Here is a 14,077-nt window from a genome sequence, read left to right as displayed (position 1 = left end):
TCCATAAATGGCTATTAGCCAGGGGTAAAGTGTGGTGCCCTAGCCTTCAGTGCAAGGGCAGGAGATGGATGGCAGGAGATAAATCACTTGATCATTGTCTTCCGTTCTCCTTCTCTGGGGCACCTGGCATTGGCCACTGTCAGCAGACGGGATACTGGGCTGGATGGACCTTTGGTCTGACCCAGTATGGCCATTCTTATGTTCTTATGTTCTTATATACATATATATAAACACATGCTTCAGTGAAATCCTGGCTGTGGGTGGAGCTGGGGATGAGGGACCCACTATGCAGGCTGCCCCAGGGAGAGAGGACAGCCCGAGCCCTCTCTCCCCATAACAGCTTGGAGTCAGCTGAAAAATGCCTCTATTTGGCCACTGCAGATCCTGCGGACACCCTCGGGGAGGGGTGTTTGTCCCCTTGCTGGGGCAGGTCCATGTTTGTCTTCCCCCTGCACTCCCCAGGCAGAGTGAGGAACACAGCACACTGTACACTTTCCCCTGGCTCCCTGTCGAAGGGCAACAGCCAACAATGTTCCCCTATGAATCAGGTTGGGGGAGTTTCAGTGTCCCCCTCCCTGAAGGATGTCTGGGTGTGGTGGTAGGCTTGTAGCTGTGGCAGTCTCTGGGGGCGAGAGGCTCCCACCACCACCCCTTTCTACTCACTTCATGATTCTCTCTTTTTTCAGTATGGTTTGATGAGAAGCAATCCTGTTCCACGCATATGCCATTTCCCTGACACAGGCAAACACTTTGCTTTAAGCTATGATAAAAAGAAATTATATACCTAACTTGTTGGCTCTAATAGTAACAGAAAAGGAGCCGTGCTAGTCTATACACTATCAAAACAAAAAGCAGTCAACTAGCACTTTAAAGACTAGCTGGTCTGTCCCACGAAAGCTCACCCAATAAATTATTTTGCTAGTCTTTAAAGTGCTATTTGACTGCTTTTTGTTTTGATTTTGTTGGCTCTAAGTCTGACTGTTCAGGAGAAGTTCTTGAACAAACAAACAAACAGACAAACAGATACAAATTCTCTGAAATATGTAATAGAATTTTAGGTGGAGTGGCCAGATCTGCAAGCAGTATCACGCTGAGGCTATTCCATGGGTTTATATACAGACATTCTGATTTTCTCTCTTATCTATTCCTTCCCTAATGATTCTGAACATTCTGCTGAATTTTTGACTGCTGCTGCTGCATATTAAAAAGATGTCTTCAAAGAACTATTCACAGTGACTCCTAGCTAATTTAGATGCCATCAGTCTGTACGTACAGCTAAAGTTATATTTTCCTAGATGTATTTTGCATTTACTTTGAAGTTACTTTCCTGTATTGATTTTAACGGCTTAATACAAGAGCTATTTCTTTTACTTATTAATAAAATTCATGAAAAATAGTTGTTCTATATGATTATCCTTCCCAAACCATACCAGTCCTTCTCAAACTCCAAACATTTTAATTTTAATTTATATTACATTTTGGAAAATTATAAGTATGCAAAGATAAGTATTCTTAATTAGTATATAATTTAAACATTATAAAGTTGAAAGTAGTTGAGTTCCCCAACAGATATTCTTCTAAAACATGGAATAAGAAATTAGAGAAAAAATTACATTTGGCACCCTTTTAAAAGGAAGGCAAGGTCAAAGACTTTTAAAGTGATAATTGGAAAGAAAATCTAGGAAATCTAGATTAGGCTGTCGGGATTTGCTTTCAGATGGAAGACACCTAAAGGTCTATTTCCAGTATGTAGTTAAAAATTGTATCACTTTTTTTTCCCCAGTGGCAATGTGTTTTCTTTTGCTGTTAAGTTATTCAGCAATTAGAAATAGTTTTTACAATATTTGAGAACAACAAGAACTCCTGTGGCACCTTATAGACTAACAGATATTTTGGAGCAAAATCTTTCATGGGCAAAGACCCACTTGGTCAGACCAGGGCCCATGAGCAACTTGACCTGCTGCTCACATACAGGGAAGAATTAGTAGGAGAAATAGAAGTGGGAGGAAACCTGGGCTGCAGCGACCATGAGATTGTAGATTTCAGGATCTGGACAAAAGGAAGAAAGGTGAGCAGTAACATACAGACCCTTGATTTCAGAAGAGCAGACTTTGACTCCCTGAGAGAACAGATGAGCAGGATCCCTTGGGAAACAAAGATGAAGGGGAAAAGAGTTCAAGAGAGCAGGCTGTATTTTAAAAAAGTCTTACTGAAGGCACAAGAACAAACCATCCCGCTGCATAGTAAGAAATGCAAACAGGGTAGGCAACCAGGTTGGCTTAATGGGGAAATCCTTAGTCAGCTTAAACTCAAAAAGAGTGCATACATGAAATGGAAACATGGTCAGTTGACTAAGGAGGAGTATAAACATAAGGCTGGAGAATGCTGAGCAGTAATCCGGAAAGTGAAAACACAGTTGGAACTGCAGCTGGAAGGGGATATGAAGAGTAACAAGAAGAGTTTCTACAGGCATGTTAACAATACATGGGTTATCAGAGAAGGTGTGGGGCTGTTACTGGATGAGGGAGGTAACCTAATGACAGATGATGTAGGAAAAGCTGAAGTACTCAATGCTTTTTTTGACTCAGTCTTCACGGACAAAGTCAATTTTCACATGATGGTCCTAGACAATGCAGTATGGGAAGGGGGAGGGCAGCCATCTGTGGAGAAGGAACAAGTTCTGAGCTATCTAGAAAAACTAGATGTACACAATTCTATGGGTGTGGATTTAATGCATCCGAGGGTACTGAGGTTCGTTGCTGAACCTTTGGCCATAATCTTTGAAGACTCTTGGAGATCAGGGGAGATACCAGATGACTGGAAAAAGGCAAACGTAGTGCCCATCTTTAAAAAAGGAAAGAAGGACGATCCAGGGAACTATGGACCAGTCAGCCTTACCTTAATCCCTGGGAAAATAATGGAGGGAATCCTCAAGGAATCCATTTTGGAGCACTTGGAAGAGGGGAAAGTGATCAAAAGTAGCCAACATGGATTCATCAGGGGCAAGTCCTCCCTGACCAAGCTGATTAGCTTCTATGATGAGGTAACAGGCTCTGTGGACATGGGGAAGTCAGTGGATGTGATATAGCTTGACTTTAGCAAAGCTTTTGATACGGTCTCCCACAACATTCTTGTCCATAAGTTAAGGAAATATGGATTGGATCCCTGAATGATAATGTTGATAGAAAGCTGGCTTGATGGTTGGGCCCAATGGGTAGTGGTCAATGGCTCAGTATCTGGATGGCAGTCGGTTTCAAGCGGAGTGCTGCAAGGCTCGGTTCTAGGGCTGGTGTTATTCAACATCTTTATTCATGACCTGGGTGAGGGACTGGATTGCACCCTCGGCAAGTTTGCAGATGACACAAAACTAGGGGGAGAGGTAGATATGTTGGAAGGCAGAGAGAGAATCCAGAGTGACCTGGATAAATTGGAGGACTGGGCCAAAAGAAATCTGATGCATTTCATCAAGGAAATTTGTAGAGTCCTGCACCTGGGGCAGAAGAATCCCTAGCATTGTTATAGGCTAGGGACTGACTGGCTCAGCAGCAGTACAATGGAGAGGGAACTAGGGGTTATGGTGGATGAAAGGCTGCATATGAGTAAACAGTGTCCCCCTGTAGCCAAGAAGGCTAACAGCATATTAGGGTGCATTAGGAGGAGCATTGCAAGCAGATCTAGAAAAGTGGTTGTTTCCCTCTATTCGGCACAGGTGAGGCTACATCTTGAATATTGTGTCCAGTTTTGGGCCTCGCAGTATAAAAAGGATATGGACTTGATGGAGCAGGCTCAGCAGAGGGCAACAAAATGAGGGGCTGGAGCACATGACCTATGAGGATAGGCTGAGGGATTTGGGCTTGTTTAGTTTACAGAAGATAAGACTTAGGGGTGATTTAATAGCAGCCTTCAACTTACTGAGGGGGAGCTCTGATGAAGAGGGTGAGAAACTGTTCTCAGTGGTGTCAGATGGCGGAACAAGGAGCAATGGTCTGAAGCTGAAGAGGGAAAAGTGTAGGTTAGATATTAGGAAAAACTACTTCACCAGGAGGGTGGGGAAGCATTGGAATGCGTTGCCTAGAGAGGTGGTGGATTCTCCATCCCTCACGGTTTTTAAATCCCAGCTTGACAAGGTCCTGGCTGGGATGACTTAGTGGAGGTTGAACCTACTTGAAGCAGGGGGCTGAACTAGGTGACCTCCTGTGGTCCCTTCCAGCCCTTTGATTCTATGATTCTGTGAGATGCACGACTCAGATCTGTTGAAGCGGGTCTTTGCCCACGAAAGCTTATGCTCCAGAGTATCTGTTAGTCTATAAGGTGCCACAGGACTTCTTCTTGTTCTGGAAGATACAGACTAACGGGGCTACCTCTCTGGTACTTTTTACAATCTTGTCATCTATATATGCAAGTCTTTGATATTTCTTTAGCACAGATGAAAAGACACAAGGCTTAAAGTACTGAAGATGCAAACTAGCAATGTGAAAAGCAAGCATGTGTTAACAAACAACTCATCCAAAAGCCTGCTTTAGCATCTGGAGACTTGTTTTTAATGCAATGTAGAAATCCTGAGCAGGTACCTACAGTGACCCAACCGAGAGATTCAAAACTTATGTTAGTGAAAACATAACAGGACAGAAAACTTGCTCTGGACCAATGTCACTTTCACGGCCATAGGCCAATGTTAAGGCAGGGATTTCTAACAGACGCCCAGGCGCTCAGCTACAGAGAGACGTGTTTCCCTTCTCCCACAGCAGGGAGCCCCCGGGGGCGGGCGGAACTCAGCAGCCGCCCGCGCGGGCTCGGGACAGACTCGCTGCCGAATCGGGGTCCCAGCGCCTGGAAGTGCAGGGCTCTGCTTCCAGCCCCGAGTTCTTCCCCCGGAGAAGTCGGCGAGGAGCCAGCAATCCGATCGCTCTGCGGGTAGGGAGGCTGAACTAACCGGCGTAGGGTCTCCCCGGGGAAGGGCCGTTCTGAGCCTGAGCTCAAGGAGCGTTAATAATATTGATCGCCTGCAGGTTTGCGTTTGGGGCTGGCGCGGGGAGGGAGAAGGAGGTGACCGAGCTGTAGGAAAAACCGGGGTAAAAAGGAGACTTGGCAACTGTTAAAACCAGCCTAAAGCTGGAGGCAGGTTAACGCTCCCGGCTGAAGTGCAGTGCAGCTGGCAGCAGGCCGGGATGAAAGCTAGCAGATCAGACCGGCTTTAGAGGTAGCAAACGTGAAGGTATCTGTGTGGCTTCACTTCTAGCAGAGACGACTGCGGGCTGGTTGAGCAACTTAACTGCCACGCTGAGCACAGCAGCCGAGACTGGCTTAGAAGGGCTCCTGATTTTACTCTTGATTTGTTGTAAATGGAACGAAGTGTATAAAACAATTTTGTGCACAAAACTACGTGATTAGGAGAGCTTTGAGGTAATAATTGATATATTTTTCTTAAATAAGAAAAGGCCAAACCCTCAGCTGATATATTTTGGTAATTGCTCAGTGGAAGTCAAGGATGTTACACCAATTTATACCAGCTGCAGGTCTGCCCCATTTTTCCCCCCCTAGGTGTTGGTTAGAGGTGACCCATGTGATTTCATCTTATTTACTCCACAAAGAGAAAACATCAAGGGTACTTGGTGTAGGTTGGAAAGCCATAACAAGAAACATGGGGATACACACCTCCTGCAGGGATGAAAAAGACCTTCAGATGTCATGGAGTCCTGTCCCATTCACTCACAACAGGACCCATCACCATCCCTGGCATTTTATATTTTTTTTATTATCATCATCCAATCCTCCCTAGAAAGCATTGAGCTCATAACCCTGCGTTTATAAGCCCCCGGTTCTCACCAGTGAGCGATCCCTCCTCAAAGGCTAGCTGTTGAAGCCCAATATATTAAAATAAGGCACAGGAACAAACTACCAAGGACAGTGGTGGGATTCTCTGTCTCCAAATCATGACCAGATGCTTTACTAAAAGATAAGCTTCAGCCAAAAACAAATTATTGGGCTCAATACTGGCAGAGATTTAATGGAGTGATATACACAAGCAGTCAAACTAGAATGATGTAATGGTCCTTTCTGGCCGTAAAATCTTTAAATCTATAAAGGATTATTCCAAAAAACACAAATAACACAACTAACTAGTGAGTTTTAAAGTGATCTTTCAAAGAACAATACATCTCAATTTAACTTCAGTGAACAACATACCAATTTGCATGCTTCTGAAAATCTGTGGGGTTGAAATTAGGGGTTTGAAAATGTACAAAAATAGTAACAGTGTAACTGATCAAAATTCTGTCAGTTAAATGGTTAACCTAGGGATGGGGCAGGGAGGTGTTCTCTCATGCCCAGGCTCCCAGCTACCAAACCTGTATCCCACTATGCCATCCCAGCTGCCAGAGTCCTAGCTGCCACTCTGCTATAGTCCTAGCTGCCAACCCCTCTCTAGGGATCCTAGCAGAGTTTAATGATTACCAGATATCAATAGCATTCAGCCAGTTAATTGGTTAAACTCTTACATCCCTCGCTGAAATCTGTTACAACTGTAATGTGCACATGTTGTGGTAATTCCGTCTGTCCACCAGAATGTGTTAAAGGAAACATGTGGGGTGAAGCTGCTGAAACTGATATGTGTGTCCCCATCTAGCAGATGTACATGTATAATGTCCTTTTATTTAACGGTGACAAGAAGGGAAAACCATCTGCACCCCTTTGCTGCTTTTGGTGTAAAAAAGACATGGAGGAACAAAGAATGGGAGAGTGGATGTGGGGCTGAGGGAGCTGAGCTTTGGTTTGTTTTATTTTTTAATCTTTACAGATGTCAGGCATATAAACTCTGGTTTTGCAAGACTAGCTGGGTCTCAGAGTCACCTAAGTGGGATGTAATCAGTGTAGAACAAATGAATCCTAAGAAGTGTTTCTCAGTTCTTTACCTTGAATGGACATTCACAAGAAAAAAACAACAAACAAGAATTTTAAACCTACTGAATGATTCAATTTAAATGCTTTGTGATCAAATTTCTCCCTCTCTATACTGGTGATAATTGTGCCAATTTTTCAGTTGCCGTAATGACATCTAGCATGGGGCGAGCAAACTTATTTCATCAGGCCCCACTTTTTGTCCCTGTAATAGCAGGAGACCCCCCCAACCTAATGCAATCCAAACCAACAGAAATTTTGGTTATGTTCATATGGAAAAAAAACCAAAAACCTTTTGGCATGTGTAAGACAATAAGTACGTAGAACAAGCATGTCAAACATGTGGCCCAATTGAATTTTTTGCATCCTGCGCTACATTTATAAAGCGCCTAAGCGTGGCCCACCCAGTTACATTGCTTAACCTAGATGACAAATGTGCCCGCAAAGGAGCCAGAGGTTGTGGCCGTGAGAACTGGGCGCTGCTGCTGAACGCACCGGGCAGCCCCTCCCCGCACCTCAGCCCCAAAGCACATACCAGGCAGGCATGGCCGGGTGAGCACGGGGCTCTGCATGGCTGGGGCTGGACATAGCACCAGCACCAGCACCGACATCACAAGAGAAGCGAGGCCACGTCCCATGGGTGCTGCGGAGAGAAGCTACTCCGAGGTGAGCTCCTGTGGAGCCCCCAACCCTCCTGAGACAGAATCTACCCCCCCCAAGCCTTCTCCTTCAGTCCTCTTGCCTAAGGCAAAGCCTTTTCCTCCGACCCACCTGAGCTAAGCCTCGCACATGCCCAAGGCAAGCCCAGGCAAGCTAGTGGTGGGGAGAAACCCCCCATGAAGCTCCAGGGCTGAACCTGCGGAGCCGCTGTGGTTCCCTCCCAGCCTGTCGCCTCGCAGATTCTGCTGGCGTCAGGCTACAGGTGGCCCTTGTCTGGTCTCCCTCAGCAGTACTGTGTGAGCAGTGTGGGAAGCTCACAGGAAGCCCTCATATGCCACAGGCCGCAGGAGCCTTGGGTTGTGCCCAACCTCCCTGCCCTTCCCTGATCTGGCTAGCAAAGGGTCAGGGCCTGGCTGCGCCTTGGCCCAGGCAAACTTGCAGCCCCCTGAAGATCTCAAAGTACTCCTCTGCCCCTCCGGCAAATGCCCAGCTCTGGCCACGCCAGGGGTTTTCACATGAGCCAGCCTCAGCACCAAGGGGCTTTTTGTGAAATTCCCTAGGGGAGCCCAGCCAAGCAGAGGAGGGCCAATGGCAGGAAACTCAAAGATCAATGCTTCCTCTGGCTTAGGCCACTTGCTTCCCAGAGCACCTAGGAGCCCAGGCCTAGACCAAGTTCCCCTTGGCTAGCTACTGCACAAAATGATAAAAAAGGCAATCTTTGCACTCGACAAACTGTCCCCTTAGGCAGCTTTCCTTAAGATAAGTAAGAACAGGAGGTGTCTCCTGGGTTAATAAAAAGTTACAACCTTGCCATGCTTGCTCAGATGTGTTTACATATATCAACCAATATTTTTTAAAATCTGTTCCATATTCACTAATTTTATGAGGTAAAAATTCATTAATGCAGCTTTAAGGAAGCTGGTGGCACTGTGCGCCTTCAACAACACCAAGTGCAACAAAACTCAAACTTTTGACAAGGAAATACGGAGTTAACACCTATGCCTCCTAAGCACAAAACTAGATGATGTGGCAAGAATGTGTCCACTGAAATGCATTGCTGGCAAAACCAAAGTAATGCCCACTGGATAATGTAATCCCAACTATGCATACAAAATGATGGGGTTTAAATTAGCTATTGCTGTTCAATAAGGAGACCTTGGAGTTATGCAAGCATTGCAAATGTGGCCTGCAGGCCACTTGCAACACAATCAAATTTTAAAACAATAACACAATAAAATTCATAATAAGTATTAATTCTCAATTAAATTCATTGTATTATATACAAACAAGGCATGAAAAATATTATAAAATATACCTAAAACATAATCTATTATAAGAAATCATTACAATTTTCTAATAGAAATACATTTCCTTTTGTGGCCCTAAAATCTATCAGTTTTCATTTATGTGGCAGTCAGTAAGCTTTGGGAAGAACAAGAACTCCTGTGGCACCTTATAGACTAACAGATATTTTGGAGCATAAGCTTTCATGAGCAAAGACCCGCTTCATCAGATGTATGAGTGGGGGAAGGTTTCAGAGGGGTATTTAAAGAGTGGGGTCCCAGTAAAAGGGAGGGCCAGAGCTGATAACGGCTATTCAGTCAGAGTGGAAAAGGCCCATTATCAGTAATATGTATGAAGAGAGGAAAAAACAGGTCAGATAAGACAGGGTAAGCTTTGAGTCTGACATGCCTGAGAATGTAAAAGCTTTATTAACTATTATATAAAGGTGAATGCACATACATAAAAACAGTAACATATTTCAACATTTTAATGAGATTGATGAGCCTGAGACCCAACTGCACCCCCCACCCTTATACAATTTCATGCCCCCTTCAGGGGGCCCACTCCCCCACTTTGCAAACCCCTGGTCTAGGACACAAACCTGAAGTTTCTAATATAGAAAGCTGTTCGGCACATAAAAAAGTAACCCAAACTTGTTTTTGAGAAGAATAGAAAACCCACAATTCAATTTTTATATTATAAACAGGGATAACACACTTTTTAAAGCTTTTCAATTCCTCTGTTAACAAAGGACCCAAACTATGTAGAGCAGTGGTCTGCACCCTTTTTACATTTGCAGATCCTTCAAAAATTTAAATGGCGATGGAGACTCCTTTGTAAATCTTAGACACAATCTATGACCCTCCAGATGTCCATGGATTCTCAGGTTGAAATCCACTGTTGCGTGGTAAGGACAACCTTTCATAGACCTGTTAGACGTGGTCTATGAATTGCACATCCCCCGTCCCCCCCAACCTCCTGGGGGATCCCTGGGCTCCAGGTTGAAAACCACTGAAATAGAGAGATCATACACTACTAGGGTGAGGCACAGACAGAATATGCCAGCCCCTTTCACCCAGCTTAGGGAGACAATGATATACAGTAGTAAGATGTAGAGTTTGGAACACAAGGGCCAGAGCACCATATTCCAGTTGCACGGAGAAAGAGCTGTAAAGATAACTTCCTCCCAGAGTCACCTCTACATGTACCCCCACTTACAGGCTGTTGGGAGAAACAGGAAATGTCCTTCACTCATTTCACCTTCCTGCTGATATCAACAGAACCTTCTATTCCTGAATGACCTGGAATAACCATCACTAGCCTGATTAACTTCCTCTCTTTATCAAAGGGCACATTGTGCCGAGTTCCTGTGGAAATACATAAGCATGAAACTGCATTAGAAACTTCCCCCATTCCTCTTGCAGAGGTTTAGAAGCAAGACCAGATCTTGGTCATTTTGGTTTTTAGGGGGGCAATAGCCAACACCTTAAACTCCACCCCAAACCTTCCAGTCCTATTGGTTAACACCACTAATAACATCACCAGCCGCAGGACATGAAATTAAAAAAAGAATATGGCTGGGTCTACACTTGCCCCCAACTTGGAAGGGGGCATGTTAATCAGGGTGATGGGAGATTACTAATGAAGTGCTGCGGCGCATATGCAGCACTTCATTAGGCTAAGTCTTCCCCACGGCAATTTCAAAGCTTCAGACTTCGAAGTGCCGGCATGTGCATAGCTGTGGGCACTTTGAATTGAGGAGTAAAGGGGCTTCAGAGTAGCTACTAGTAATCTCCCGTCACCCTGATTAACACGCCCCCTTCGAAGTTGGGGGCAGGTATAGACCCAACCTATCAAATTAAAATACTCTCGCCAGTACTTTTTTTCTGTCCACAATCATATCAGCATATTTACATGGCTGTGGGACTCCCATACGTAAGGCATCTATCTCTGTGGTATAGAAATTACTCGCACAATGTGCAGTTCTTCCTCTAGTCATTACCCTAACATGGTTAGACATGCGTGCTTTCAAATACCCCTCATAGCTGGAAATATTTGGATTGCTAAACGTGGTTGGTATTTATTGTTTGGAAAATTGTGTTATTGCTGATAGCCTCTAGTTCTATGGTTTTATTCCTTGTGAAGGAAAAATTTGGTTTAAGTTCAACCCTTGTGTACTGTTCTTCAAAGGTGAATTTAGCCCATTTGAAGTATAAAGGCAGATTGATCAAACCTGTATGCATTTGACTGAGCTGTATAATTTTTAAAACTTGTATTTATTTTATGTTGTGTGCTGCAGCCTATGGCCAAGAGGCTCCATTAATAAACCAGTTATTGACAGATTGTTCATTACTGTGTGTGAGTGTATGCTACCATTTCCTCTAAAGATTTGTTTTGGAAATGGGAAGTTCTGTGTTTACAATATAATCCCCCCTAAAGCCCCACTGCCAGTGACCCAGGCAGAAGTGATACAAGGACAAGGGAAATAATTTACAATTAACTCTGTTTTTCAGTGCTTTCCTGGAATCTTGCTGAAAGCTCATATTATTTTAGTGCTTATTTTCTTCTGTTTCTAAGAAGAATTTCTGTCAGTTAGTTTGGCTGACATCAGTAATCTTTGGTCCACAGTAGGAATATTGAGAAATCAGGTTAGTTATCCTTGATTTCGATTAGAATAGTCTTAGAATAGAATAGAATAGAATATCCAGGCTCTAGGCACCATATTTGCCATTTCATACAATTAAAACTCAGCAGCACTAAAATAATTAGTATTATTGGAAGCCAGCACACACACACGCACACCTTTTCTGCCCCTGCCTCTGTCTAGGAAGCTTATGTTCAGTTTTCTTCAAAGTCAGCTGAAACATGTTTCTTTAGCAGCATTCCAGAAAGGTTATCAGATTTCAATCTGCTTGGGAGAGAGAGATGAAGCAAATTCCAGAGTCTTAGCACCTCACAGATTCTAAGAATGCCTGGCTGTCTGGCCTATTCATTTTATAATGAAGGGAGGCCATTTTGATGCTCTTGAGACACAAGATGCTGGCTTTTATTTTTCCCCAGAGTTGTTGGTCCCACTACCCAAAGTCCCTGCCCTCATTCCACCTCTTCCTGCCCCTCCTCTGTCCCCTTCCTGAAGCCCCTGCCTGCCTGCCTGCCACTTGCTGCTCTTCATGCTTCCCTAGGTACCACACAGCTGATCAGCAGCGACACCAAACAGCTGATCTGTGGCACTGGGGAAGAGCAGCTGAAAATGTGTGCCTGGTGGGTGCTGAGCACACTTTTTTTTTTCTGTGGGTGCACTGGAGCACCTGCCTTGTCAGGACCTATGTCACACGAGAAAACAGATGTGTCAATATGATTCCAGGTGCAAGAGGGGATCCTTTGGCTAAGGCTGGCCCCAGGACACTTAAGTCTTTAAAGATCTTAATCAACACTTTAATCTCCACCCAGAAACATACAGACAGCCAGTACAGATCCCAGAAAATTGGTGGTAGATATTCTCAGTGAAATGCCTGTCTTAATAAAAGAGCAGCTACATTCTGAACCTGTGTCAGCATCTGAAAGGTTTCAAGGTGTAGCCCCATACTGTGATAAGACTCATATGTAGTGAGAAAGTTTGCAATCCTGCTTACTAGGGCTGATCAAAAATGTTCTATCCTGTAAAACTGGGGTGTGACTAAGCACCCGTGTTTCACAAAAAGTGGGTACTTTCTGTGGAAAACTTAAAAAAACCCTCAAACACATGAAAACAGAATTTTTCTGATTTAAAGTGATACTATCACACTTCATAGGTGCACTAGTTTGAGTGCTTTGTGTTCCTCTATCTTCTAGTGGCAGGGCTATATGGCTAATATGTATCTTATGATACACCTTGATCAACTATGTTACACCCTTTTCCTTCACCATGTCTGTGTCTACACTACAAAAATAACTTTGAAGTTGCTTACTTTGAAGTACAACTTCACTTGGAAGTAAGGGAAAATGTGTCTAAACTCTCTGCTGGCTACTTTGAAGTAGTGCCTAACTTGGAAGTTAACTTTGAAGTTAGTTCCTAGTGTAGACACAGCCCAAGAGGGAGAAGGTGGTGCCCATAGAAAGGGTAATCCAACCATGGAGGGAAGATGACCCCACAAAAGGAATATAAATCACCCATAGCTGCAACTTGTATATAGAACTGCAATGCCATTTTCAATAGAAATATTTTCATTTCAGCTGAAATGTTTAGTTTTTTAATATTTTACCAAAATGCTGAATTTTTTCACAAGAGTTGGGGTTGGAAGGAGCTATTTTCTGACCAGCTCTGATGGTATCTACTACTAGTTATTCCTAAGAGCTAACAGAACTCCTGTTACCTCCACCCTCTGCTCGTTTCCCTAACTCAACAACCTGACTTCAGTGTTGTCTGTTTGAGATTCAGTCAGTTCATTCTCATATATATATACACACATACACGTACATATATATCCCCAGTCTCATTTAGACATTGGTTGTGGTGCTGGGTTGCATCATCTGGCTCTAATGTGGTGAAGTCATAGAGTCTCATGTTTTCAGTGAAAACCTCCTTGCTGACTCTCATAACAGCCCCAGGCACATTTTGAACAGGGGAAGGGCACCTTGGGGCACCTCATGTTTGAGGACTCTGCAAAGAGGAATGGTGGCCCACAACCATCCATTGCCCCTTTGACAGAAAAGAAAAAAGCCACTAAAGATCCATCGCTTCCAATCCTGCTGGGATCTGTAGACAAGTTGTCAGTCTTTGTTATCAGTCAGGCAGCTGGTGCACCTGATAATGCCACACCAGATTGACAAGAGTCAAAGAGATCTAAGACATCTAGATACTGTGTGATTTGTTTTGGCACGATGTTCATCACAATTGACTCAAAAAGACATGACAGAGTACTTGTGTAAAATTGACAAGATAGTCATCATTATGACTTCTTGAGCAAAGGTCATAAATGTTTTTGCTTCAAAACAATGGCCATCCTGTCCTCTCTCTGAGAGGCATTGACAGTCTCCACAAGCAATAAACTGAGTATTTTTCCCCTGGTCTTCACCAACAAGGAAGCACAGATTGTGGGATAAAGAATTTCAACCAGTACATTCATGAGCACTACCAGCTAAAGATCTATGATAGAATCAGAGTTGGAAAGCAGCTCAAGAATCCAGCCCCCTGCCCCAAGCAGGATCAACCCCAACTAAGTCATCTCAGCCATGACTATGTCAAGCTGGGACTTAA

General features: G+C 43.9%; 1 protein-coding gene across 1 annotated transcript in view; it reads left to right on the top strand.

Annotated features, from left to right (window-relative positions):
* The first annotated feature begins 4,771 nt into the window (after positions 1 to 4,771).
* Positions 4,772 to 14,077, top strand: part of LOC142015267 (OX-2 membrane glycoprotein-like) — a 28,323-nt gene continuing 19,017 nt past the window's right edge. The window contains exon 1 of the mRNA XM_074998705.1: positions 4,772 to 4,914. The gene's annotated coding sequence lies outside the window, so the exon portion shown is untranslated. The remainder of the gene's footprint in view (positions 4,915 to 14,077) is intronic.

This window comes from Carettochelys insculpta, chromosome 1, assembly GCF_033958435.1.
Source record: "Carettochelys insculpta isolate YL-2023 chromosome 1, ASM3395843v1, whole genome shotgun sequence".
NCBI classification, from domain to species: domain Eukaryota; kingdom Metazoa; phylum Chordata; order Testudines; family Carettochelyidae; genus Carettochelys; species Carettochelys insculpta.
This window is presented reverse-complemented; position numbering and strand designations above follow the sequence as displayed.